Genomic DNA, 27,785 nt, shown 5'->3' on the forward strand with positions numbered 1-27,785 from the left:
AAGTAAAGATTTCCAAAAATATACAAGGAATCCCATTCGTTCCGTGTACACAGTCGCGATTCCGAACTCGTTGCGGTTTATGTATGGCCCGTAGTCAGACTCCATGGTACGTCAGTCAACGGCAGTAAGAAAGTCAGGAAAACATACAGTTACTTGTATGTCGTAAGCTTAGCAGAATGTGTTTATTTTATGTGGCTATTTCTGCATTTTGTTGGTGGGATAAGGATCTTACCTGACATTTAACTAAATTGCGATTGTCTCAAGTGTTTAATCATTTCGTCGTTCTAGGAAGAAACACTTAAACTTGTCAGAGATACGTTAATGTTGAGAGCCTGTAATGAGAACTTTATCAAGCAATACTGACGAACCGCTACTGACTTCTTGTCTGCATGTACTCTTCCAAGTACTCTCTCCCTCTCTCTTTCTTGTTGACATGATGCATAACTCGGATAGTGGCACATTGAGAAAACTGGAAGATAAGATAAGGTCACGCTGTTGGTATTTTAGTGCCAGGCGGAAGTTATGGGCGCGAAGAATGCAGGTCAGCATAAGGCCAGCTCAGATTCTCATCTGTAGCTTCCATTTTAGAATTTTATTCCAGAAGGACGCAGTACACACTACTAAAAGTATGATGACGTCTTTTAAAAATTAAGAGAGAACTTTTGACTCTTAAGACTTCTCATGTCCTGTAGGAAGCCATTACTTTACGAAATTTTTTTCTTTGTAGGTCTACGGATAATATTTTTTTAGTTCTCGAATCTTTTCAGACCACTTTAAACGGCTCCAGTTAAAAAATGGTAGCTTAGAACGTAGTTTCGTTGCCACGCAATTTGGTCTTTAGGTAATGAAAAGAAGAATCCTGACATTCTTACATTCGACGGAGAGAAACTGAATGGTCTTATGAGAACATTTGTACGTCTGTTGTGAGCTAAATATTGAAGCCAGTATGAGAGTAAATGTGTGGCGTTCGCTGTATCACACACATTGTGTAAGTATGCAGTTGAATCGATGATGTGACAGATATGAGTGGGGATAATTGTTTTGTAAATTGTTTGTAGAAAACGATAACCGCTGCACGCACTCAATGACATTTCGTTGCCATCTAATCATAGAAATACAATTTTTCTGATACTTAAGCGTCTACCACATGCCTAAATTTTACATCGTTAGTGGTATAAAGAAGTCCATTAGTTGATTAGTATTTAGCAATAATTGTGAACATTACCTCCTGTTGATAACACAAAATTAACAAAGCTTTTTATTTGAATTTCAGTTCGTTTGCGGTCGCTGAGGAGCAAGAGGCGCTACATTTAACACCAGTGGACAAAGGTAGGTGTTCCAGTCTCCTTCCGCGTTACCTTAATACGAAAAGTTCATACTGCGTTTCTCATATGCAGCAGTAATCAGTGTGGTGCGGAATATAAGTAAGTACCCCATACTCTTTACAGGAATCAAGAATCTCAGTTACATATTTACGAAAGAACTGACAAAGAATGGTGGCAGAAATTGATAATTCTCTTAAACACCAGTACATGATTGTTGTTTTAAGGTTTATGAGGTGTTAGTTTCAGTTTAAGCATTTGTAATATCAAGTAATGCCAAGGTAGAACACAACCAACCACAAGCAATTTTAAGAAACTTTATGTTATTGCTGTGATTGGTATCGGACCATTATGCCTATGTTCCTATGCCCTCACTTGTTTCAGGACAGTGCCAGAATCGTCAGCAGCATGTAGTCTGTTACTAAAGTTTGTTCTAGTGAACGATTTTTTCCCCTTTTCGCTCTTACACATTTCTGTGAGGAAGTAAAACGTGCAAATATAAACAGCACGCTCACATTACACGATGGAGTGAGGTACACTAGCAAAATGGGAAGAAAAAATATGTGAGAACGAATGTTGGGGTCCGTCTTGACGCCATGCTCCGATGGCAAGTTGGTCAATGTGACCTATTCCAGATAAACGGCAGATCAGAGTTACACTCCCAGACTTGTACAAATGTTCACTTGTCGTGGCATTACATTGCTGGCTTCGAATTCCGTAACAGTACTTCTCTGATATTATTTCGTCTTACAACATTTCACTGATTTTACCCCCGTTGATTCCATTAATTTCGTTTCAGTGAATCCAATACAGCAGAGGTAAAACGATTGTTTATCTTCTTTTGCTGGTAACTGAAATAGTTTTCGCTTCTATATACAGGGTGAACCGGAAATCCATCTACAAATTTTCAGAGGTTACTCAGGGGTATGTTCTGAGTATTTCGATATCCGAGACCCACTGTCTCGCGTGGCTCGTTACAGTTATTGTGTTTCGTTTGGTTTCTTGCCACAATTAGTTTTGTATCTGTACTGCAGTGAAAATAGTGCACGTCAGTGCAAATGTCAACGGGATGCGCTGTGTGTCGTGTTTCCATTCTCCCAGGGTATCTCCTGTTAACAGTGCTACCCATTTTACTCTTCGCCTTCAAGCTAGCATTCAGTGCTGCTCGATTCTGTCTTGCATTTGTTTGTCCGACATTGTTAGTTGTACGTTAGCAATACTATACAGCTGTACAGGTAGGTTTACTGATGAAGAACTGACGGAGGTGCATGTCGTGTATGGACTCGCTGAATGCAATGGAACAGCGGCACAGCGTAACACAGAAACAAGGGTAACTGAGGTAACAAACAGAATAAAACATAATGACATTATTACTCTGTATCGGGCCTTAAGTCCCTTATACCAAAATACTCAGTCACTATCCCTGAAGTCGATGAAGTTCTGTTTCACCGTGTATACCCACCAGTTGGAAGCGGCTTAGATCTGACAACAAACGGTCCTGACACTTTATATTAAGCTGACATGGAGGAGGTACTAGTAACCACAACGCTATTAGTCAATAACAACAAGCAATGAAAGAAACGTTTAGAAATGTCGGAAAACATTTCTGACTAGCAAACGCAACTGGAAACAGAATGCTGATTACTTGAAACAGCAAGCATCAAACATCCATCTCTGGAAATGGTGACGTGGAGAGTCAAAGGCAAACATTCATTAGTATTGCACAACGCATATTAAAAACAGGGGATGGGTAAAAATACGGAAACACGAAAAACCCAACACATTACCACGCCTAATACGGTGTTGGGAAACTGGTTAATTTCAAAACAGCTTGTAGCAGTCTCGGAATGGATAAACACAGGTTATATCTTGTTTTCGAGGGAATATTATACCATTCTTCCTGCAAAATAGTGGTAAGTTCGGGTAACAGTGATGGGTAGCGATCAGTCGGGAGAATCAGTTACAAACATTCAGTAGTATTAAAGCAAAATATGGAAATGGTAAGAAAGCAACACATTAGCACGATTAATACGGTGTAGGGAAACCGTTGGATTTCTAAACAGCTTCCAACAGTCTCGGAATGGATAAATGTAGGTCATGTATTGTTTTCAAGGGAATCTTATACTTTTCCTCCTGCAAAATAATGGTAAGTTCAGGTAACGATGATGGTGGATAGCGATCACGTATCCTTCTCTCCAAAGTAGACCACAAAGGCTCAATAATATTGAGATCTGGCGAAGTAGTGGGCAAGAGAGAAGCGACAGATCATCGTCGCAATCTCACAACCAGTTTCGAACGATGCGCGCTGTGTGAACGAGGGCCCTGTTGTTTTAAAATACAGCATCAACATCGTACGGCAACAAACATTGTAATATGGAACGGACCTGGTCAGCCAAAATGGTCACATAATCCTTGGCCGTAACGCGAACTTGCAGGGTAATCATGGGACTCGTGGAATAACACGACTGCCCAAATCTTCACCGAACCCTTGCCATTCATTCTAAGGACGTAAACTCTGCCAGAAGTTGGAAACAGCGTGAAGCAAGAATCATCCGTCGAAATGACTTTATTCCATTACTCCACAGTCCAGGTTATATAGCTTCAGCACCACGTTTTCTTGTTATTGACATTTGCATCACTGATGAGAGGTTTTGGAGTTCTAGCTCGCGCTGCGATTCCCAGTTCGTGGTGCTTCCTTCGCACTGTGTTGGTACTGACAGGAATTTCTGAATCTCTCGTCCTCTTTTTGTCGAAATCCTCTTCAGTGACCGTCTGTCACGATCGCTCAACACACACTTCTGTCCGCGATATGACTTAGCGAACGATGTTTTCCTGCTTTCCCTGTATGCGGTACAAGTCTTCGATACTATGCCTCCCGAAACACCAAACACTTTGGCTAGCTTGGTTATAGAAGTACGTACCATATGTACACCAACAATTTGCCCACGTTCGAATTCACTTAGCTCCCACAGAATGCACTCACAGCTACACAGAACACTATTCGGACCACGACTGACAGTTACAACGTATTGAGGATATTGCACAGGTTCCATTCGTGCTCCAAGTCCACAGCGCAACTTGCAAGCTTGGCTAGCATCTGTATTTATGTTCAAGCACTCATTATCGCGGTATTTCTATACTTCTGTTCAGCCCCTGTAGCTACAGGCTGAAGTATGTTGTGAGTGATGGTGTCATTGACAGAAGACTACTACGAAAGCAACGAGAGCTTCAGCACAGATTGCAACACAGGATAAGCCTTATTGATAAACACTGAAGCTTTCGAAATAGCACCACGCTTTTGCTTACCGAACAAATCACGACATTATGGAATACCGTAGGAGTCTCCGTGAAGCTGATCGCGCCCAGTATTTTTGGGCAAAGGAAAGCTCCGACGCTTCAAAATGGTATCGAAAACCGATATATGATCGACGCTGGATTCGAGGATTGCAACTTGACCCTCGACATAAACAAATGTGACATAATGGGTATAAATTGGTAGGAAGACCGATTACACTATCGGCTACAAATCACTGGAAACTGTAATAACCGTGATTACCTAGTGGTACTCATCCGGAGCGACCACGTAAAATTAGCTATAGGAAAACCACATGCCGGGCGGGGGTTCATTACCGAGGGAGGTGGCGTCGTGGTTAGTACGCTGGACTCGCATTTGGGAGGACTATGGTTTAAATTCACGTCTGGTCGTCCAGATTTAGAATTTCCGTAATTTCCTTAAATCACTTAAGACGAATGCCGGGCCGGCCAGTGTGGCCGAGCGGTTCTAGGCGCTCCAGTCTGGAACCGCGCGACCGCTACGGTCGCAGGTGCGAATCCTGCCTCGGGCATGGATGTATGTGCAGTCCTTAGGTTAGTTAGGTTTTTCTAGGGGCTGATGACCTCAGACGTTAAGTCACATAGTGCTCAGAGCCATTTGAACCATTTGAACAAATGCCGGGTTGGTTAGTTTGAAAACAACATTACCGATTTCCTTTCCCATTCTTCCTTATTCCAAAGTTTTGCTCGGTCTCTAATTCCCTTGTTATCGAAGGGACATTACACTCTAATCTTCTTCCCTTCCCAAAATTATTGGAAGAATCATAAGGAAGTGTAATCCATCCGAGCAATTACTGAATATCGTTCGGCGATGTGGTATCCTCGCCGGGAGGGATTGTAGATCCAAAGAAGAGTGGTAAGTTTCGTCGCCGGTCCGTTAAATTAGCGAGAGAGCGTTGCGGTTACGGAGGCGCTCTTCATACTCCTATGGTAGACGCTGTAGGAAGGACGTTCAGCATCATAGAAGCTTACTTTAAGGCCAAGAGACGTCCTGCCACATATGTCATGAAATGACCATAGAGGAGAAAATCAGAGAAACTGGAGCTGCCTGCCCACTTGTTCTTTTCATTTGCAGTTCGAAAATGGAACAGGAATGACGTGGGGTTTAGGATAGCGTTGGCACGTACTCTGTGGTGGCTTGGTAGATGTAAAGGTGAATGTAGATGCCTATAAAATGAATTACTTCAAGTAGCTCTCAACCGCATATGAAATAAAGTCTGATCTGGGGTGACAGAAGTCTAATATCGTGTCGGACTCCCTTTTGCCCGGCGTAATGCAGCAGTTCCACCTGGCGTGGACTCAACGAGTCGTTGGAAGTCGCCTGCAGAAATATTGGGCCATGGTGCCCCTATAGCCGCCCATAAGTGCGAAAGTGTTGCCGGTCCAGGATTTTGTGCACGATTATGTTCCGTAAGTGTTCGGCCGGACTCATGTCAGGCTCGAACCACTCGCTCGAATGGTCCAGAATGTTCTTCAAACCAATTGCGAACAATTGTGGCCGTGTGACATGGTACATGGTCATCCATAAAAATTACATCGTTGTTTTTCGGGTCGGCCTCTGTAGCCGAGCGGTTCTAAGCGCTTCAGTCTGGAACGGAGCTGCTGCTACGGTCGCAGGTTCGAATCCTGCCTCGGGCAGAGATGTGTGTGATGTCCTTAGCCTAGTTAGGTTTAGGGGACTAATGACCTCCGATGTTAAGTCCCATAGTGCTTAGAGCCATTTGAATCATTTGTTTTTAGGAGCAAATACCGAACATAAACATTTACAGTCAATGATCGGTTCATCTGGACCAGAGGACACTGTCCATTCCATGTAAACACGGTCCAGACCATTGTGAAGCCACCACCAGTTTTCACAGTGCCTTCTTGCCAACTTGGGTCCATGGCTTCGCAAGGTCCGCTCCACACTCGAACCCACCAGCTCTTACTAACTGAAATCGTCGTCTGCTGCCATAGCTCATTACCGCCAGATCTCGCCACACTGTTCTATTGGATATATTCGTCGTAAGTCCCATACTGATTTCTGTGATTATTTCACACAGTGTTGCTTGTTTGTTAACACTGACAGCTCAATGCTGCTCTCAGTCGTTGAGTGAAGGCCGTCGACAACTGCGTTGTCCGTGGTCAAAGGCAATGTCTTATATTTGGTATTCGTGGAATATTCTTTTCACTGTGGATCTCGGAATATTTAATTCCCTAACGATTTCCGAAACGGAATGACGCATGCATCTAGCTCCAATTACCATTCCGCTTTCAAAGTCTGTTAATTCCCGTCGTGCGGTCATAGTCACGTCGGAAACCTTGTCAGATGAATCACCTGGTTACAAATGCAGCTCCGCCAATGAACTGCCCTTTTATACTTTGTATACCCGATACTACCGCCATCTCTATATGTGTATATCGCTAATACATGATTATGTTCAAAAAATGGTTCAAATGGCTCTGAGCACTATGGGATTTAACATCTATGGTCATCAGAACTTAGAACTACTTAAACCTAACTAACCTAAGGACATCACACAACATCCAGTCATCACGCATGATTATGTCACATCAGTGTGTACTCAAGGCTCCAAGAACGGTGAGAAAATCATCTACGAATTCATTTATCGATAAAAATACATATGAACATCATTGTCTTCGCACAGTTAGGGATATTCATAGTAGCTTCGCAATATATATATAAAATTTGTTATTAACAAGCCATCCCAACTCAAAAGCAATACCTTCAGCACTATGAGAAAGGCGGATACTTACTACATTGGTACAGAAAGCGGCGAATTATGCTGCCTCAAAAATCTTTGGTCACTTACCAAATAGCATCAAAAGTCTGACAGATAGCCAACCAACATTTAAAAACAAATTAAAAGAATTTTGGAATGATAACTTCTTCTACTCAATAGATGAATTTTTAGGTACAAATAAGTAATCTTACAAAAAAAACCTTGAATTATGGCGTGTAAAGAAACATTTTGTTAAACTGACATTTTCCACATCAATACGAATGGTGGGCCGGCCGAGATGGCCGAGCGGTTCTAGGCGCTACAGTCTGGAACCGCGCGACGGCTACGGTCGCAGGTTCGAATCCTGCTTCGGGCATAGATGTGTGTGTGATGTCCTTAGGTTAGTTAGGTTTAAGTAGTTCTAAGTTCTAGGGGACTGATGACATCGGAAGTTAAGTCCCATAGTGCTCAGAGCCATTTGAACCATTTGAACGAAGGGTGGTATTCATGATCTATGGAACAAGTATTAATCTAATCTAATCTATGCAGCTATGCAGTTTCTACACGGTGGAATTAGAAGCAATGCACAGAGCTCTGAAGCACGTACAGCATCAACTTTTCGGAAATACCCTCCTGTCCAGTGCCTCATTACTTTGATGGCGGCTTGAAATCAAAGTTATCTGTTCGTCGCCACCGTTCACAGGACCCTTCATGGTGTTGTTCTGTGCCCGTAGCCATGTGGGCATCACGGATAAGTGATGACACATTGGCTAAAGATGCCTCCTTAATGGACTTGCTGCCACTATAAATCTCAGACGCCGTATCTCACAAAAATGAGAAGAACAGTGGCTGATTAACATGCGGCCAACAAACTTCGATCGAAAAAAGCTTTCATCACGAAGTGGAGAACGTAGTTGTCGATGCGCACACACACACACACACACACACACACACACACACACACACACACACACACACACCAAGAGAGCCCTACTCACTGCATCTGCAGAAATTACTCTGACGTCCGCCGCATCTTAGACTCACTTGACCTGCGGCGTACATCACATGTTGACGGTCATTGCCAGATACCCTAGCTGGCGATGGAACGATCCGAGCCGACGTTTTAATCTTCCTACGGGAAGGTCGATATCACACTTCTCCAATGTCATCCCATGAGTCAGCTATTAAAATGAGTGGTTTCAAACATGCTAATTAGTCGGGAGTTGGCCGATGGAGGGAGCCTCATGACTGCAGAGCTGCTTCGATCAACTAACGCGTATATCACACTGTACAATTAGGACACCAAATATGGACTTGTGTCGTGTTGGTCATAAGCTGCCAGGCGATCTGTAATTATGGCATATTCCCGTTTAGCCTAAAGCCATTTCATTAATATAGATTTGTACTTCCCCCATTGACGACGTATCTGTTACCACTTTCAGGTGTACGGTTTATATAACAATAAGAGAACGGAGGCAGAAAGGAATTAAAGACATTAGCTGCCAGTGGGCACTGATTTATATCAATGGGGCAAGTAGAAAATTTGTGCCGGACCATGATTCGAACCCAGGTCTTCTGCTTACTAGGCAGATGCGCTGACCACTACGCCATCCGGTCACGGTGGTCACCACAACCGCACGGATTACCCTAGCACGCTTCCCGTCAGACCTAAAGTCTCAGCTGATGTAGTGCCCCTGCTCACTAGCCTCATTGCTGGTGGCATCCTGCCGATTTCCGTAAGTGTTGGAGGGATCATTGGCCGCCATCGCTGTAATTATACATGTGGTGTCAGTCCTTTCGGACATGTGTAATACAGTAGGTATTTGTAGGTGTTTGTGTACAGTGGGTACCAAACGCGATTCCTCGCTACATCTGCGGGCCAGGCATGTGGAATTTGTAATGCCTTATGTAACAGTATCGTTCTGCGCTTGTGTAGGTGCATAACCACTTGCAACGTACTATGTTTAACACACGGAAAAATAAGATAATTGTATCGTCTATTAACCAAACTAGTTTCTATTGGTTCTAGTTACTATCATTCCATTCGATCAAGTCATGACACTTGAACAACACACCTAATTATAATATATAATTGTCTAGTCCGTGTAGTATAGAATAGTAATTTATTATATTGCGGTGCCTTTTAGAATAAAATGCACCCTGTTTTATCACAAGATTCTGATTTTGTCCTTAACGCCAAAAATGGTCGATGAGAGTAGAGTGTGGAATACACACTCTCGCTGTAAATGATTCTTAATTAAAAAATGTAAACTGGTTGCCAACATTTTATGATGACACTTAACATGTGTAACTTATATAATATTAATGTACTAATGTTTTTGCTCATGACAGTACGGAATTGTAGTTTTACTTACAGTCTGGCTTGAGCATGAGAACATTAATCTGCTCTCTCTACCGGCATAGGTCAGAAACATTTAACACATAGTCTGTGAGTATCCTGTTGTATTGTGTATCCACTGCTGTATTGTAATTCTGAAGAGTGTTTAGGTGTATCTCAGGATGGGACTGGTAACCCTTAGATCGATAATGTAATAAACAAATTGAAGACTATTTCTTTCAGCATTCCTGCTTTCCGTAACAATGGAAAGTTTAAATATAACTGAAATGCATCCTATCGGAGACTAAAAACTGGTCCCGTCAGGGAAGATCATGCAGAAACTATACCAGCGGAAAAATGCTGCTATCGAAGCACAAAAAAAAAGCGAATATGCTCGTGTTCAAAAGACTCTGACTGGAAAGTGGGAGACCAGCTGGTTCTGAGGAAGGTAGCCTTTAAAAATTTTAACGTCCGAACATATTCGCACTCTTTTTGACATGCTGCTCACCTCTCACTCGCACAAGCTCCCTAACTGTAACTCGGCCACACCCACCAGTCCATCGCTATAAGTCGCTCATACCTATTCACTTCCACTTGCCCATTCTCATTCCAACTCACTTCCATTATCTCCTTGTGTGTCTCTGTCACTGCTCCTGCCTTACAGCCACAGTCTCCTTCATTCTGTTTCACTCCTACTAGCTCCTGCCACTGTCAATTTCTCCCCTTGCTCTCTCTCTCTTACTGCTGCTGTCTCATTCATCTCTTCCCTTTACTACTATCTCTTTTCACTGTCACTATCTCTATCTTCCTCGTTGTCATTGTCATAGACTCTGTCTCTCATTATCACTGGCTCTCACTCACCACCATTTTCTCCTTCTCCTGATTCCTCTCCCATTGACAATGTCTCCTTCAGTCTTTTCCTAGCATTGTTCTGCTACCGTCAGCTATGTTCTACTGTCATTGTGTCCCTCTCTTTCTCTCAAACTGCCATTTTCTCCTTCCCTCTTACTATACCACAACCACTTTCTACTATCTTCCAGTATTTATTACTTTTCCGTCTCGTTCCAATTGTCGCTATTTCCTTCTTTCTCAGCTTAAAAAAGCCCGAATATGTTTGCATACCAAAATTTTTAGGAATAATTTTAAAGGTGCTGAGGAAGGTAGAATGTGGCAGTTGCTACCCCACTTCGCAGTCAGGGCCTTTTAAACAGTAGCATATTCGCGTTTTTTGTGCTCCGATAGGAGCATTTTTCTGCTAGTTCCATTCTTTTCCTTGCTACAGTAGGGCAAGTCACTCATAAGAAAAGTAATTCACGGACCAGTAAAATTTCAATAGTTTACTCATGTGGAATTAAAATAAACCCAAACTAATTTTACACCTCAGACCGGATATAACGAACATAAAAAATTTTCGTATGCTCTATTACTACAACATGGTGTTCCCAGTACCCTTCTGATGATAACGGAGACACTATAAAATGTTCAAATGTGTGTGAAATCTTAAGGTCATCAGTCCCTAAGCTTACACACTACTTAACGTAAATTATCCTAAGGACAAACACACATACCCATGGCCGAGGGAGGACTCGAACCTCCGCCGGGACCAGCCGCGCAGTTCATGACTGCAGCGCCTGAGACCGCTCGGCTAATCCCGCGCGGCGGAGACACTGTACAGCATGTGTATTGGCTCTACGTCACTTTATAAAATACGTTTTCGCCTCACACTGGATTTTACGCGCGTATTTTACGTGTGCAAGTTGGGTAACTTTGATCCGCTGTATTTCGGAAACGGATAAAGATATGTAGGCAATTTTCAATGTTGTTCTAGATGTGAATCTTAGGAATACATTGTGCTGTGAAGGCCGTCTGGAAACTCACGGCTCGGTTTTGGTACCCAAAAACCAACTTTTTGTGGTGTTTCTCGATAATGGATAAACATATTTGAAAAATGAAAGATGGCAGTTCTAGGTAAATGTCTAGAAAATATAATATCCGCTGCTTATAGTGAAAAGATGGTGAAAACCACTTCTTTCGTGTTTTCTCAAAATCCACCTATGAACTAAACGGTGCCTCCATAAGCCCTTTAAGGCGCACTGTCGACCATATCTAATGCGACACGGACAAATCGTGTCGCGGATCAGATCAGCGACGAACTTGCACTCAAGCAAACTGTCACCAGTTAGACCTGCCTGACTGAGAGTCGCAGTCGAGAATTACACCCATAGTAATGCACTTCGTTGACACTTGTGACTGACGCAACATGAGGCTACCTTTACCCGCCTGTTTGTAATATTTGTGAAGCACAGTGTACGCAGCTGGGCCTCAGACACTGTGGGGGAACGTCGGATGTTACTTCCACAGCTGGCGAGGCCTTTGAACTGTCGCTACAAGGAAAGTAGCTTACTTATCACGCTTTATTGCGTGCCTTGGTAGTGCGTACATCGGTTCAGGACACGCTTCCTGCTGCCTTCGCTTCGTGCGGCATTTCTCTGCAGGTACAAACACATTCATATCGCACCAAAAGACTTCCCGGATGTGCACTCTCTAAAGAACGGCTGACAACAGGCATATCATACAGCGCTGCAAAATCAGCTTCTTTGTGTTAACACTATTAACAGAGCTTCGATTCGGTAAATGGAGACACGTAGCTTTGTAAAATGATGCATTGCCTCCGGAAGTCGTTCGGTGTACCATGTCATTCATACCGACCAGGAATCTTAAGAAGTAAAAGTACATCAAGGCAGAGTGACTGAATGGAGCAGAGATATTTAGTGATCTGTTGAATCCAACGCAAAATGGTGCTCACGATACAGAAGCGCGTGTTCATTGTTGACTGTTGTGCGAATTACAATTCGTGAAAAACGTGTTTGCACAATAGTTTAAGATTGGAAATGTTTTGGCAAAGCCTCCAGCAAAGTCTGAAATGTAAACGTCTTGTGTTAGTGGAAAAATGACGTAAGAGGGGTTTTGTAGCGAATAATAAGCGTAACCATCTGAAAAGAGTTGTAACACTAACAGGCAGTGCTCGAGCGAAGGAAAGTCTAGTGCATAGTCCTACGAAATATCAGCGCCGTTTATCTGTGCAAGTGGGAATTACCAGATCGTCGTTTCTGTACACACGATCCAGTCACACTAGTGTCACCACCGTCTGTGTTCAGCGATAACGTGCAATATCCACTTACAGTCGGCTCGTGGCAGCGCTTGAATTTGCGCGCCAGCAGCCTGACTCGCTAACTTCAATACTAATTAACTGGTAAACGACGCAACATACCGAACATTTTTCTTAAGACTTATTTCTCAGCACAACCCATCCTGCAACAGCATTACAATGTTTTCAGACTGTTTCTGACCCTGTATATCAATAAAATTATTTTTGTTGTAATTACTAGCCGGCCGGTGTGGCCGAGCGGTTCTAGGCGCTTCAGTCTGGAACCGCGCGACCGCCACTGTCGCAGGTTCGAATCCTGCCTCGGGTATGGGTGTGTGTGGTGTCCTTAGGTTAGTTAGGTTTAAGTAGTTCTAAGTCCTAGGGGACTGATGACCTCAGATGTTAAGTCCCATAGTGCTCAAAGCCATTTGAACCATTTTTTTGTTGTAATTACTAAGTAAACTAATAACTACTGATGACAAAGTAGATAGCACGCTTAAATACGATTTCATGTACGGGAATAACCGTTTGAGGTGTGAGAATTCAGTACCAGGTATAACACTGCGACTAGTAATTACGTTGCCAGTTACCCGATATGTCTCTTTTTTTTAACTTGGTGTATGAAATCACATTAAACCCGTTGAACACTTTAATTGTGCAAAAACTAGCAGTTATGTTAAGGGTCACTAACACTTTTATTAAATTTTAGTACTAGCTTTGTAACTTAGTTTCCATAGACTAGATACACTGTTGGTACAGTGTGTAGATTTACACATGAGCAATGAGAGTAACAACATATAAACTTAATTAAAAGAAAACAAAAAAATCTGTGCAGACTATGCAGTCTACGCGAGCGACGCAGCGAGCGCTAAGCAGGTCGGTCATATTTAGCGTTGTGACAAGGAGCGAAAGGAAGAGGCCAGAATCTACGCTACTTGACAAAAAAGTGGAACACCCAGAACACATGATCGGATGACAACCTAACTTCGTACACTTACCCACTATCGGCGGTACGCAAATGATTAGAGGTGCAATTCTCTGCAACAGTTAGAATGGCCACCAAAATGCATTCGCGTCGTTCGCGCTTAGTGCTGTTCAAAAATGGTTCCAATGGCTCTGAGCACTATGGGACTCAACTTCTGAGGGCATTAGTCCCCTAGAACTTAGAACTAGTTAAACCTAACTAACCTAAGGACATCACACACATCCATGCCCGAGACAGGATTCGAACCTGCGACCATAGCGGTCTCCCGGTTCCAGACTGCAGCGCCTAGAACCGCACGGCCACTTCGGCCGACTTAGTGCTGTTACCAGGACTGGTCGTGTATACAGGGGCCATGAACATCGTCAGAATGACTTCAGAATCGTCGAATGTTGACTGGCCGTTGTAAAGGACATGGAGATGGCAAGTACTCGTGTGAGATAGCGCTATCAGTCAGAGTTCTAAGGAAGCCCCATTATAGGGGTCTATTTGGCCGGCTGGTGGAATCTGCAATATCCAGATTTGTGGGGAATTCGGATGTAACATTGGCCCAATGTTGGATCGCGTGGGAACGTGAGGGCAGGTTATTCTCGTTGTCAAGATTTCGGTCGTCCACCTCTTATTAGACGAGGGAGGATCACAGTATTGTGCACCAAGTACAGAGTAACTGCTTCACACGTGCTCCTGCCATCTGAGAACAAGTAACCGTTTCCTGCAACATTCTGTATCACCCCACAACATTGTTCGAAGACTAGCAGCAGCCGGACTAGGGAAGTACCGTGCCACGCGTAGCCTGCTGTCGACACAGGAGCATAAACAGCTGCACTTGGAGCGATGCCGTGACCGGGAAGCATCGTGTTCAGCGACGAATTGCGGTTCTGCTCCACCCCGGACGACTACCGTTGGCGATTGCGGTGGCAGCTTAAGACAGGTCCCTTTCCTTCAATACTCTGGAGAGGTACAGCGGTGTTACTCCTGGCTCCATGAGGTCAGGAACCATCGGGTATGACGTCAGGTCACGATTGGTACAAGGTGTACAACTTTGCTTCCGCCGTTTTTTCCCCAACATTTGAGGGTGTAATGAAACAAATTGGTTACACATGTATCATTCAAAGAATTTTCCATTGTTGGCCATTACTTTCTCCCATCTTTCGGGCACTGTACGAATCCCGCGTCGAAAAAATTGTTCATCTTTTGAAGCGATCCACGATTCGATCCAATTCGTGACTTCTTCTACACCTACATCTACATGACTACTCTGCAATTCACATTTAAGTGCTTGGCAGAGGGTTCATCGAACCACAATCATACTATCTCTCTACCATTCCACTCCCGAACAGCGCGCGGGAAAAACGAACACCTAAACCTTTCTGTTCGAGCTCTGATTTTCTCTTATTTTATTTTGATGATCATTCCTACCTATGGAGGTTGGGCTCAACAAAATATTTTCGCATTCGGAAGAGAAAGTTGGTGACTGAAATTTCGTAAATAGATCTCGTCGCGACGAAAAACGTCTTTGCTTTAATGACTTCCATCCCAACTCGCGTATCATATCTGCCACACTCTCTCCCCTATTACGTGATAATACAAAACGAGCTGCCCTTTTTTGCACCCTTTCGATGTCCTGCGTCAATCCCACCTGGTAAGGATCCCACACCGCGCAGCAATATTCTAACAGAGGACGAACGAGTGTAGTGTAAGCTGTCTCTTTAGTGGACTTGTTGCATCTTCTAAGTGTCCTGCCAATGAAACGCAACCTTTGGCTCGCCTTCCCTACAATATTATCTATGTGGTCTTTCCAACTGAAGTTGTTCGTAATTTTAACACCCAGGTACTTAGTTGAATTGACAGCCTTGAGAATTGTACTATTTATCGAGAAATCGAATTCCAACGGATTTCTTTTGGAACTCATGTGGATCACCTCACACTTTTCGTTATTTAGCGTCAACTGCCACCTGCCACACCATACAGCAATCTTTTCTAAATCGCTTTGCAACTGATACTGGTCTTCGGTTGACCTTACTAGACAGTAAATTACAGCATCATCTGTGAACAACCTAAGAGAACTGCTCAGATTGTCACCCAGGTCATTTATATAGATCAGGAACAGCAGAGGTCCCAGGACGCTTCCCTGGGGAACACCTGATATCACTTCTGTTTTACTCGATGATTTGCCGTCTATTACTACGAACTGCGACCTTCCTGACAGGAAATCACGAATCCAGTCGCACAACTGAGACGATACCCCATAGGCCCGCAGCTTGATTAGAAGTCGCTTGTGAGGAACGGTGTCAAAAGCTTTCCGGAAATCCAGAAATACGGAATCAACCTGAGATCCCCTGTCGATAGCGGCCATTACTTCGTGCGAATAAAGAGCTAGCTGCGTTGCACAAGAACGATGTTTTTTGAAACCATGCTGATTACGTATCAATAGATCGTTCCCTTCGAGGTGATTCATAATGTTTGAATACAGTATATGTTCCAAAACCCTACTGCAAACCGACGTCAATGATATAGGTCTGTAGTTCGATGGATTACTCCTACTACCCTTCTTAAACACTGGTGCGACCTGCGCAATTTTCCAATCTGTAGGTACAGATCTATCGGTGAGCGAGCGGTTGTATATAATTGCTAAGTATGGAGCTATTGTATCAGCGTAATCTGAAAGGAACCTAATCGGTATACAATCTGGACCTGAAGACTTGCCCGTATCAAGCGATTTGAGTTGCTTCGCAACACCTAAGGTATCTACTTCTAAGAAACTCGTGCTAGCAGCTGTTCGTGTTTCAAATTCTGGAATATTCCATTCGTCTTCCCTGGTGAAGGAATTTCGGAAAACTGCGTTCAATAACTCCGCTTTAGCGGCACAGTCGTCGGTAACAGTACCATCGGCACTGCGCAGCGAAGGTATTGAGTGCGTCTTGCCGCTTGTGTACTTTACATACGACCAGAATTTCTTCGGATTTTCTACGAAATTTCGAGACAATGTTTCGTTGTGGAACCTATTAAAGGCATCTCGCATTGAAGTCCGTGCCAAATTTCGCGCGTCTGTAAATTTTAGCCAATCTTCGGGATTTCGCGTTCTTCTGAACTTCGCATGCTTTTTCCGTTTCCTCTGCAACAGCGTTCGGACCTGTTTTGTGTACCATGGGAGATCAGTTCCATCTCTTACCAATTTATGAGGTATAAATCCCTCAATTGCTGTTGCTACTATATCTTTGAATTTGAGGCACATCTCGTCTACATTTGCATAGTCAGTTCGGAAGGAATGGAGATTCTCTTACGAAGGCTTCTAGTGACACTTTATCCGCTTTTTTAAATAAAATTATTTTGTGTTTGTTTTTGGTGAATTTGGAAGAAACGGTATTGAGCCTAGCTACAACGACCCTGTGATCACTAATCCCTGTATCAGTCATGATGCTCTCTATTAGCTCTGGATTGTTTGTGGCTAAGAGGTCAAGTGTGCTTTCGCAACCATTTACAATTCACGTGGGTTCGTTGACTAACTGCTCGAAATAATTTTCGCAGAAAGCATTTAGGACAATCTCGGAAGATGTTTTCTGCCTACCATCGGTTTTGAACAAGTATTTTTGCCAACATATAGACGGAAGGTTGAAGTCCCCACCAACTATAACAGTATGAGTGGGGTATTTATTTGTTACGAGACTCAAATTTTCTCTGAACTGTTCAGCAACTATATCATCGGAGTCTGGGGGTCGGTAGAAGGAGCCAATTATTAACTTAGTTCGGCTTTTAAGTATAACCTCCACCCATACCAATTCGCAAGGAGTATCTACTTTGACTTCACTACAAGATAAACCACTACTGACAGACACAAACACTCCACCACCAACTCTGCCTAATCTATCTTTCCTGAACACCGTCTGAGACGTCGTAAAAATTTCTGCAGAACTTATTTCAGGCTTTAGCCAGCTTTCTGTACCTATAACGATTTCAGCTTCTGTGCTTTCTATTAGCGCTTGTAGCTCAGGGGCTTTCCCAGCACAACTACAACAATTTACAACTACAATTCCGACTGTTCCTTTATCCAAGTACGTCCTGTATTTGCCATGCACCCTTTGAGATTGCAGCCCACCCCGTACTTTCCCGAGGCCTTCTAACCTAAAAAACCGCCCAGTCCACGCCACACAGCCTCCGCTACCCGTGTAGCCGCCAGCTGAGTGTAGTGAACTCCTGACCTATTCAGCGGAACCCGAAACCCCACCACCCTATGGCGCAAGTCAAGGAATCTGCAGCCAACACGGTCGCAAAACCGTCTGAGCCTCTGATTCAGACCCTCCACCCGGCTCTGCACCAAAGGTCCGCAGTCGGTTCTGTCAACGATGCTGCAGATGGTGAGCTCTGCCTTCATCTCGTAAGCAAGACCTGCAGCCTTCACCAAATCAGATAGCCGCTGGAATCCAGAGAGAATTTCCTCAGATCCAAAGCGACACACGTCATTAGTGCCGACATGTGCCACCACCTGCAGCTGGCTGCACCCTGTGCTCTTCATGGCATCCGGAAGGACCCTTTTCACATCAGGAATGACTTCTTCATGAGATCGGAAGTGTTGGTCAGTCAGACCATGCGCCATTGTTCTAAACAGGTGATAGTCAGAGGGAGAAATCTCTGGAGACTACGGCGGGTGGGATGGGACTTCCCATTTTAACGTTTCCAAGTACGTTTTGACCTCTTTTGCAACGTGGGGTCGAGCGTTGTCGTCCTGCAAAATCACTTTATCGAGCTTCTCTCTGTATTGCGGCCGTTTGTCTTTCAATGCCCTGTTCAAACGCATTAACTGCGTTCGATAACGAGCACCTGTGATTGTTTCACTTAGTTTTAACATCGCATAGTACACGACGCCGAACTGGTCCCACCAAATGCAATGCCGGGATGGTTCCTCTGAAAGGGCACGGCCGACTTCCTTCTCCATCCTTCCCTAATCCGATGAGACCGATGACCAAGCTGTCTGGTCTCCTTCCCCAAACCAACCAACCACCAAATGCAGAGCATGATCTTGGAGCGGTGAATATTCGGTTTGCCCGTCGACGTGGAAGCATGGCCGGGATATCCCCATGATTTTTTGGGTTTAGGGATATCGTAATGAACCCATTTTTCGTCCTCGGTCACAATCCGATGCAGAAATCCCTTCCGCTTTTGCCTCTGAGGCAACTGTTCACAAACACACAAACGCCGTTCAACGTCTCTTGCTTTCAGCTCACGCGGGACCCAAGTTCCTTCTTTCTGAATCTTGCCGATAGCCTTGAGACGTTTTGAAATGGCTTGCTGTGTCACTCCCACTAATCGTGCCACTTCTTCTCGAGTTTGACGCATCTTCACTCAGCAATGTCTTCAACTCTGCATCTTCTAAAACATTCTCTCTTCCACCACTATGTCGGTCTACGACATTAAAATCACTGTTATTGAAGTGTTGAAACCACTCACGGCACGTTCTTTCACTAATAGCTTCCTTATCATTCGTACTTGAGAGCATTCAATGAGACTCAGCCGCTGTTTTCTTCATATGAAACAAAACAGTAACACTTCCTGCAAATGACGAGAATTAGGGTCGTAAACTGCCATTTTCAGTCAAGAACAACTTTATGATGCAGACACAGATCGACTAATGTTTGAGTGAAGTTATGTTGACCGAGGTCCAAGCTAACTTCCTGACGTCTATGATCTGTTTCTTCCGACCAGCGGAAGCAAAGTTGTACACCTTTTAGTAATTGAGGGAATCCTGACGGTACAACGGTACGTCAAGAGCATCCAATGTCCACATGTGTTACCTCTCATACGACAATATCGTAGAGCCATTTTTGAACAGGCAGCGCTCGTTCACACGACAGTTGTGTCTATGAACTGTCTACCTGATGTTAAGATACTCCCATAGCCAGTAACATTTTCAGATCTGTCTCTGACAGAACGTGTGTGGGACCAGCTCGGACGTCAACTCCGTCGCGACTCAGTACTAGTACCCGGGATACGAAGGACCGGTTGCAACAACTGTGCGCCAGCTTGCCACAGGAGAGGACACATCGGCCTTCCAAAGCGAATCACTGAATGCATTTAGGCCACAAGGGGGTCCAGCCTGATTCTCATACATGGCCTCATACTGATAAGTTCTTTGTAAATTTTACTCGGTATTGTAATCACTGAAATAAAATCACATATTCTCTTAAATAGTGAAATTTCATTTCGTTACCTTCTCTCCTTCAGAGTGCTTCGCATTTTCTTCTCAGGCAGTGCAACTTGCAATATACAGTGTCACCAGCACACTACAGTTTATTAACTACCAGTTTTAACTAGCAAATATTCGATATTAGATTTCCTACAATATAAATTTAAGGTTACTGAAATTAATATTCAAATCCTATAAAAATCTATTTTCATAATAGAAATGATTGAATATTTACAAACAGTGATAAAGCTAACATATCGTCACAGAGATTTTACAAAAATGTACAGGGGTTTTACAAAGAATTTATACTATAATACGAAAGATAAAGTTATGGTAGTCATGACGTAAAAATGTGGGGTTCAAGTATCACATATAACGAAAGAATGTAATCTTAATTGGTTAATCAGCAATAAAGTGCTAAGGCCCTCTTCCCGCATCTGTTTCAACAGGCAAAGACAGTCTTCACTTTACAGTTGCTGTAACTCTTTATTCGACTGAGGACATCACAGATATTTAGAAACATGATGGCCATAGGTCCCTCGTATTGCGTCTTTAACGTTAATTATGTGAATTTTTTTTTAGTGGCTTGTTTGCACACCGAGTCCGAAACACTACTTATTCTTTTCCCACCACAGTAGCCTTTGAAAGACGTAATAAAAACTGCTCACTTTGCACTCATCCTGTCCATTTAGTAGTGATTCAGGTTTTCTTCTTTTGGGTCTTAGCACCTATTCATTTCGTTATTATGAGGAATAGCATATATCTACACCGATATAATTTATACATAACTTAGCGAGATCAGGCGTTGCCCGCAGGGGAAATAGCGACTGTTGAAGTTATTTTTTCCGGGACTGGTAACTGTTCTACACACATCACCATTACTAAAAACACCAAACATAAGATTATTTCTTAAAGAGTACATCGTAAAAATGAATTCAGTCATTTGTGACGCATTGCTGAAGACTTACGCGAAAGCTCCGTATTACGTTACCAGTCATTTTCCGGGTTGCGACTTTCAACTCATCAGCATTGTGGACTCACCAACAAAAAAAACTTTGTTCTAGAGGTGACCACACGGAAAAAAATCAGGTGCTGATAGGTCGTGTGATTTCGTCAGCTATCATATACCACCGAATTATGAGAGTAATCGACGTGCAAAGCGGTGCTTCGGAACAGTCATTGACTTACGAGCCATATGAACTGTGGCCCCATCTCTCTGGAGCCATATTGCGTTTTATCATGGCCGCTTAACGGTCGGAATTGACATTCACTGGCCAGCCGTTCTTGTCTTAAAAAAAAAGGATGGTGGAGCGCGATTCCAGTGGAGTGTCCAGTAGAATATAGACTACGACCTGCGGACTCCCTGGACCTTTTCATGAATGAGCTGCACGTTTCCATCAGAGTAACAACGGAAGTTTTGTTTAGTGGAAATCCCATTCAGATGGAGGTTTGTCTCATGAGACATCGCAAGATTTATCTCAAGTGCACCATCTTGGTCATTTCCGTCCAGTGACATTGTGCACAAATTGCGTCTGGCAGTAACTGAGCAATTTTCAGCTTATAAGGATGAACTTTAAAAATCCCTCGCACTTCTTTGCAGAGGGTTATGAAACCGGATTTAATGTTCTGGAATGGCGACGGACAATTTGCTGTTGGTTTCGTTGCAGAGTTGCACGAACTCGTCAGATATTTTCCGGCGTTAGAACTGTCATTTCAAGCCCCTTGTGCTTCACGTTGATTACAGAACCCGTCTCACGCCATTGTTTTATCCACCTGATGTTGTACTTTTGTGTGGAACATGGAAATGACGGTCTCTTTCAGGGCGCACTGCACCTTAGCCGCAACGCTCTGCATAAGAGAGGGCTCCTCCACCGCCTCAACACGCACGTGCACTGGCCGGAGTTCCATACTGAACTGAATAACAGATTATGTGGGTCCGATTAGATGAGGCAGATGGTGCGAGCACATCTACATCTTAGCACGTATGCCAAGTGGAAATGTACTATTTCCCCCATATTCTCATTTCCTCAACGACACCAAGTGCTTGCTCTTTTCTTTACAGCACGTGCTGACAGCTGTGAATATTACTGAAGTGTCACTTTAATCAGCCTCGGTTGCAAAACACTAACACGAATTATTTACAGAAGAATGGAAAAACTGGTAGAAGCCGACCTAGGGAACGATCAGTTTGGATTCCAGAGAACTGGAGGAACACGCGAGGTAATACTGACCGTTAGACTTCTCTTACAAGATAGTTACAGAAAGGGAAACTTACAATGGTAACTTCTGTAGATGGGGACAGCTTTTGACAATGTCAACTGGAATAGACATTTTGAAATTCTGAAGGTAGCAGGTGTAAAATACAGAGAGCGAAAGTTTATATACAACTTGTGCAGAAACCAGACGGCTGTGATAAGAACTGAGAAACAGCCATGGTTGAAAAGGGATGAGACAGGGTTGTAGCCTGTCCCCGATGTTATGCAGTGTGCACGTTGAATAAGCAGTGAACGAAATCAAAGAAAAATTTCGACGAGGAATTAAAGTTCAGCGAGAAGAAATAAAAACTTTGAATTTTGTCGATGATCTTGTATTTCTGTCAGAGACAGCAAAGAACTTGGAGAGCAGTTGAACAGAATGGACAGTTTCTTGAAAGAAAGACGTAAAATGTACTTTAACAAAAGCAAAACAAAGGTAATGGAATGTAGTCGACTTAAATCAAATGATGCTGAGGGAATTGAATTAGGAAAGAAGACACTGAAAGTAATATTGAGTTTTATTACGTGGGCAGCAAAATAACTGCTGATGGACGAAGTAGAAAGGATATAAAACGTATTCTGGCAATGGTATGAAATTTGTTAACATTCAGTATAGATTTAGGTGTTAAGGTACGTTTACACCTGTGCCCCTCGCGCCTAGTCGCCGTGCGGCTGTGCTTGCGCCACATCCAAGGAGAGGCACGTGTTTAGGTGCAGGTCTGTTCCACAACGTGTGCGCACCAGTGATGCCACTCACATCTGTGTTCACGGTGGGTGCCTGTACTTTCGATTGGCGCAAACACAGCCGTACGGCAACCAGTTGCAAGGCGCACGGTTGTAAACGCACCGTTAGGAAGTCTTTTCTGGAGGTACTTGTGTGGAGTCTAGCCGTGCGTGGAAGTGAAGCATGGACGATTATCAGTTTAGGCAAGAAGAGAACAGAGGTTTTTGAAATGTGGTTCTGGAGAAGAATGCTGACGATTAGATGGGCAGATCAAGTTACTAATGAGGAGATACTGAACGGAATTGAGGGGAAAAGAAATTTGTTCCATAACTTGACTGGAAGAAGAGATCGGTTGATAGGGCTCATTCTGAAATACCCAAGGACCTCCGATTTACTATTAGATGGATGTGTGAGGGGTAAAAATTGTAGCTGGAGACCAAGTAATGAATACAGTAAGCAGGTTCTAAAGGATGTAGGTTGCAGCAGTTATTCAGAGAGGAAGGGACTGTACGGCATAGAGCAGTGTGGCGAGCTACATCAAACCAGTCTTCGGTCTGAAGACCACAACAAAAACAGATCCATTAAACTCATTTGTATGTTTCTACTGTCGTAGCCTACATTTCGGAAATGGGGTACCGTTCGTACATTTCTCAGCTTTACTACCTCTCGTGTGCTCCACACATCGTATATTAATGTTCAGTTCTGTTTGGTGCCCTTTGTACGTACATTTAAACTGTAGCATAATAAAATACTTTTCGAAAGGATAAGGAAATAAAATGGCTCTGAGCAGTACGGGACTTAACATCTGAGGTCACCAGTCCCCTAGAACTTAGAACTACTTAAACCTAACTAACCTAAGGACATCACGCACATCCATGCCCGAGGCAGGATTCAAACCTGCGACCGTAGCGGTCGCGCGGTTCCAGACTAAAGCGCCTACAACCGCTCGGCCACACCGGCCGCCGGAAAAGGAACTATCGGAATTGTTGGTAAATATTGCGGTTTAAACATACGAGTCAGGCAGTGGGGAACCGCATAGCTTGCTCCCTGTGAACATTCAGATTATTCAGTGGGGAGCTGGTTGACGCTCATGTACTGTTCCTCGTCTGCACTGAGGGTGCAGCTGAAATGGTCAGATCAATTGGCGTCTGCGCTGAAGCCGCATCAGATAAGTGCTGTGCATAAATAGGCAGCTGGTGGACAGCTGGCGCCGCCATGCCCCTTGATAACCTGCAGACAGCAGCCGGCAGGCCACGAGCTCAGCAGCACATCATACGACAGCCACCAGCCACCTGATGTGACGCTTTCCGATTTTATAACGTCTGCGGTTACAAAATAACACGCTGCTATCCACTGCTCTACTGTGAACTAAGTAAGATTTCATACAGCTACTTATCGTAAATTTCGTAATGAATGTCATTAGATTACGATTACTCAATATCTTAGCTACGTGCGGCGTTCAGTAAATAAAGCAACATTTTTTTTTTCTCTCGGGCTGTTTCGATTGAAAAAATGCGGAGTTTGTTGTGGGTCTTCAAGGAATATTCCTGCTTCTGTTCCTGTTTCATGAAGTTCCTATAGATGGCGGCACTATACGTAGCTTGAAAAATGGCGTCTCTAATGGAGACGCATTCCAAGCAGAGAGCATTTGAGTTTCTTTTGGAGGGAAACAAAATCAACGCAGATATTCATAGGTGCTTGGAGGATGTCTATGGAGACCTGGCAATGAACAAAAGCACGGTGAGTCGTTGGGCAAGGCGTCTATCATCATCACAACAAGGTAGAGCAAACCTGTCCGATTTCCTGCGTGCCGGTCGGCCCCACACAGCTGTGATTCCTACCATGTTGCAACGTGTGGACACTCTCATTCGAGGTGATCGACAGACCACAATCAAACACCTTGCTGTTCATCTGGAGGTCTCTGTTAGTAGTGTTGACATACTTGCTCACCAGTTGGGGCACTCAAAGGCGTGTGCTCGCAGGGAAATGGAAGAAACGACTTGAGTGTGTTAGTCGCCACAAAAATGCAAACGAACTCCTCCTTCCCCGTGACAAATCAAGGCCTGATGCAAAGCTGCGCATCCGAGAGATGCTCATGAAGCTTCATTGGACTGTTCTTCTTCATCCATCCCAAACTCGCACCTTCCGACTTCCGTCTGTTTGGCCCAATGAAAGATCCGCTCCGCAGGAAGCATTATGTGGATGATAGGGAGCCAAGTGAGCATACAGGTCCTCCCAGTAAAGTTGCACAGAACGGAGGTTATGTTGAAAAATAGGGTTATGTAGCCAAAAGAGTGGGGAATAATATAGTGTACAGAAATTATGAATAAAACCAAACTGTTTTCAGAAAAAAGTGTATTGCGTTATCTTCTGGATGCTACTCGTACAATGGGTTGTCGCTATTGTTCGCCAGTGGCGGCAGAGAATAGCCGTATGTTAACGTCGATGCCGTTAAAGACGACGTAGGTGAACTTTGACGTGAGAGACTGGAAAAGGCCATCTTGTCAAGGAAATTGCTCCGGTATTGACACTGAAAGACCTTAGATAAGCATAGAAATTTTGCTGATATGTTGAAACTAGCAACTATACAAAATTCTGTATCCAGACACTCGTGCACAGACAAAAACTGATGTCTAAATTAGCGAAACAAAAACCGAAATATCGATTTGTCTTAAAGTGTTCCATCTTTCACAAAGAGGAGTAAAGAAAAGTTGCAATTATTCAGTAGCTGTACAATAGCAAAGACGCCCAAGAGAAATGTTCGAAAGGATGGAGGAAAATTAGGGTTAAACGTCCCGTGACAATTATGTCATTAGAGAGGAAGCACAAGCTCGGATTGATTAAGGGTGGGAAAGGGAAGCGGCTGTTCCCTTTCGAAGGAACAATCTCGACATTTGCCGTAGCGATTTAGGGAAATCAGGGAAAATGTAAATATTGGTGATCGGACACGGATTTAAACCTTAATGGGCATTCAGTGTTCTGACAATTGCGCCACCTCACTTGGTTGAGGAAATGTTCGCAGTGACTAGAAAGTGGTACAGGTTTCATCCATCTGGAAAAGGGGATTTAAAGTGATACTTGTAGCTACTGTCACTCACATTGAAAATAACCTTCCTTATTTAGTGAAATACCATTCGTAGACTTTACATATGATAGCCTCCGTTCCACATACGTAGGAGTTTGCTGATCACATTGAAGTAGTACCTAGTGTGTTCCAAGCAGGTGTAATAGGATCATTTCTGTTCTTATTATAAGTTAATGGGTTAACGAGTAGTATCAGTTACAGCCTCATAGTTTTCGCAGATGATGCCGTTTATCTAAGAGGAATTTCTACGGGCAATAACTGCAGTGTTATCCAGTTAAATCTCGACAAAATATCAATGTGATGCTATGATTGGCGACTAGTTCATAAAGTAGACAGTGGCAAAGTACTGAACTTCAGCAAACGTAAAACAAGGATTTCCTTTAATTATTGGCTTAATAAGTCACAACTACTAAGCAAATTAAAGAACATGTTTTCGATTAACAATGTGTAGATACATGAAGACCACCTCATACATAAAGGAGATGGGAGACTTTGGTCCGTCAGTAGAATACTGCCTGCAAGAGACATTATTTACAAAACACTTGCGGGGCCAATTCATGGCGGGCCAACACTGGAAATCGAGTGTATTCAAGGAAGTGCAGTACAGAAATGTTGAAAAATCTTAATAGGCGGATACTGGAAGGAAGATACTGTAGAACTCGATAGAACCTGCTTAGAAAACTCGCAGAACTGACTTTTTGGACAAAAACTGTGAACATCCTTCAGTCCCATATACAGCGATGATATAGATAAAACAAGACGACAGCACCTTGCACTGTGTAGTAATATTTTGCTTGAGTCCTTTTTGATTAGCCCACTCATAATCAACTTGAAACATTAATTGCTGGAAATGGTAGCTGAAGTTCGATTTCCTGGTCTGAAGCTTAGACATAATTTATGATCGTCCTAATTCAGTTGGTAGTTATAGCTTGAGAGCATGGAATATGTTATTAACACATAGGAAAAATAAGTGACCCTAACACTGATCCTTGGAGGACGCCTGGCGTTATTCCTCGAGTTCGCTTCCCTTCATTATGCATCATTGATCTACTGTAAGATATGTTTCAAACCATTTCTTGGGCGTGATAGTAAACCCTAAAATGTGCATTTTCGCAATTAGTATGTCGAAATCCACAGTGTCGAGTATTTTCCTGAAAAGAAATAGGATCAATATATGGGGTGGTTACAATTAAGCTTTCGCTACTGAAGCCAGTGTAGACGGGAAACTATTTACTGCCTGGGTACCTAACTTCATAGGAATGACATTAAATGAATTCGCAATTGCGAGTAAGAACAACCATCAGCTGTGAAATGTAATGGCGACAATGAAAATTTGTGGTGGACCGGGTCTTGAACCCGGATTTCCCGCTTATCGCGGGCGGTCGTCTTATCATTTGGCTATCCGTGCACGACTCGTGGCCAGATACAAACTTCCATATGTCGTCAACGACCTGTACTCGTACATCCATCATGTATATTACTGTACAAGTCAGACGTTGTACTTGAAAGTCGCTTGCCCAGTATGGCAGATAAATTGCATGTCCAAAGGAACTTTGCATCGTAATCAGAATAACACAGGCACTGCAGTGTCGTAAATATTGTATCATAGGAATGATGTCCAGACTGTGCGTTTCAGGATTTGCGTTGTTAGTAGTGTTAGTGTCTTGACATCCTGTTAAACACCGGTACTGTTA

General features: G+C 43.4%; 1 protein-coding gene and 1 non-coding gene across 2 annotated transcripts in view; one reads left to right on the plus strand and one right to left on the minus strand.

Annotated features, from left to right (window-relative positions):
* LOC126162731 (sialin) overlaps positions 1-27,785 on the plus strand; it is a 368,491-nt gene that overhangs the window by 133,589 nt on the left and 207,117 nt on the right. Inside the window, exon 2 of the mRNA XM_049919394.1 lies at positions 1,274-1,329. The gene's annotated coding sequence lies outside the window, so the exon portion shown is untranslated. The remainder of the gene's footprint in view (positions 1-1,273; positions 1,330-27,785) is intronic.
* On the minus strand, positions 8,923-8,995 carry Trnat-agu (transfer RNA threonine (anticodon AGU)). The gene has a single exon. It is a non-coding gene; the product is annotated as a tRNA-Thr (tRNA).

Source organism: Schistocerca cancellata, chromosome 2 (assembly GCF_023864275.1).
Source record: "Schistocerca cancellata isolate TAMUIC-IGC-003103 chromosome 2, iqSchCanc2.1, whole genome shotgun sequence".
Classification (NCBI taxonomy): Eukaryota; Metazoa; Arthropoda; class Insecta; order Orthoptera; family Acrididae; genus Schistocerca; species Schistocerca cancellata.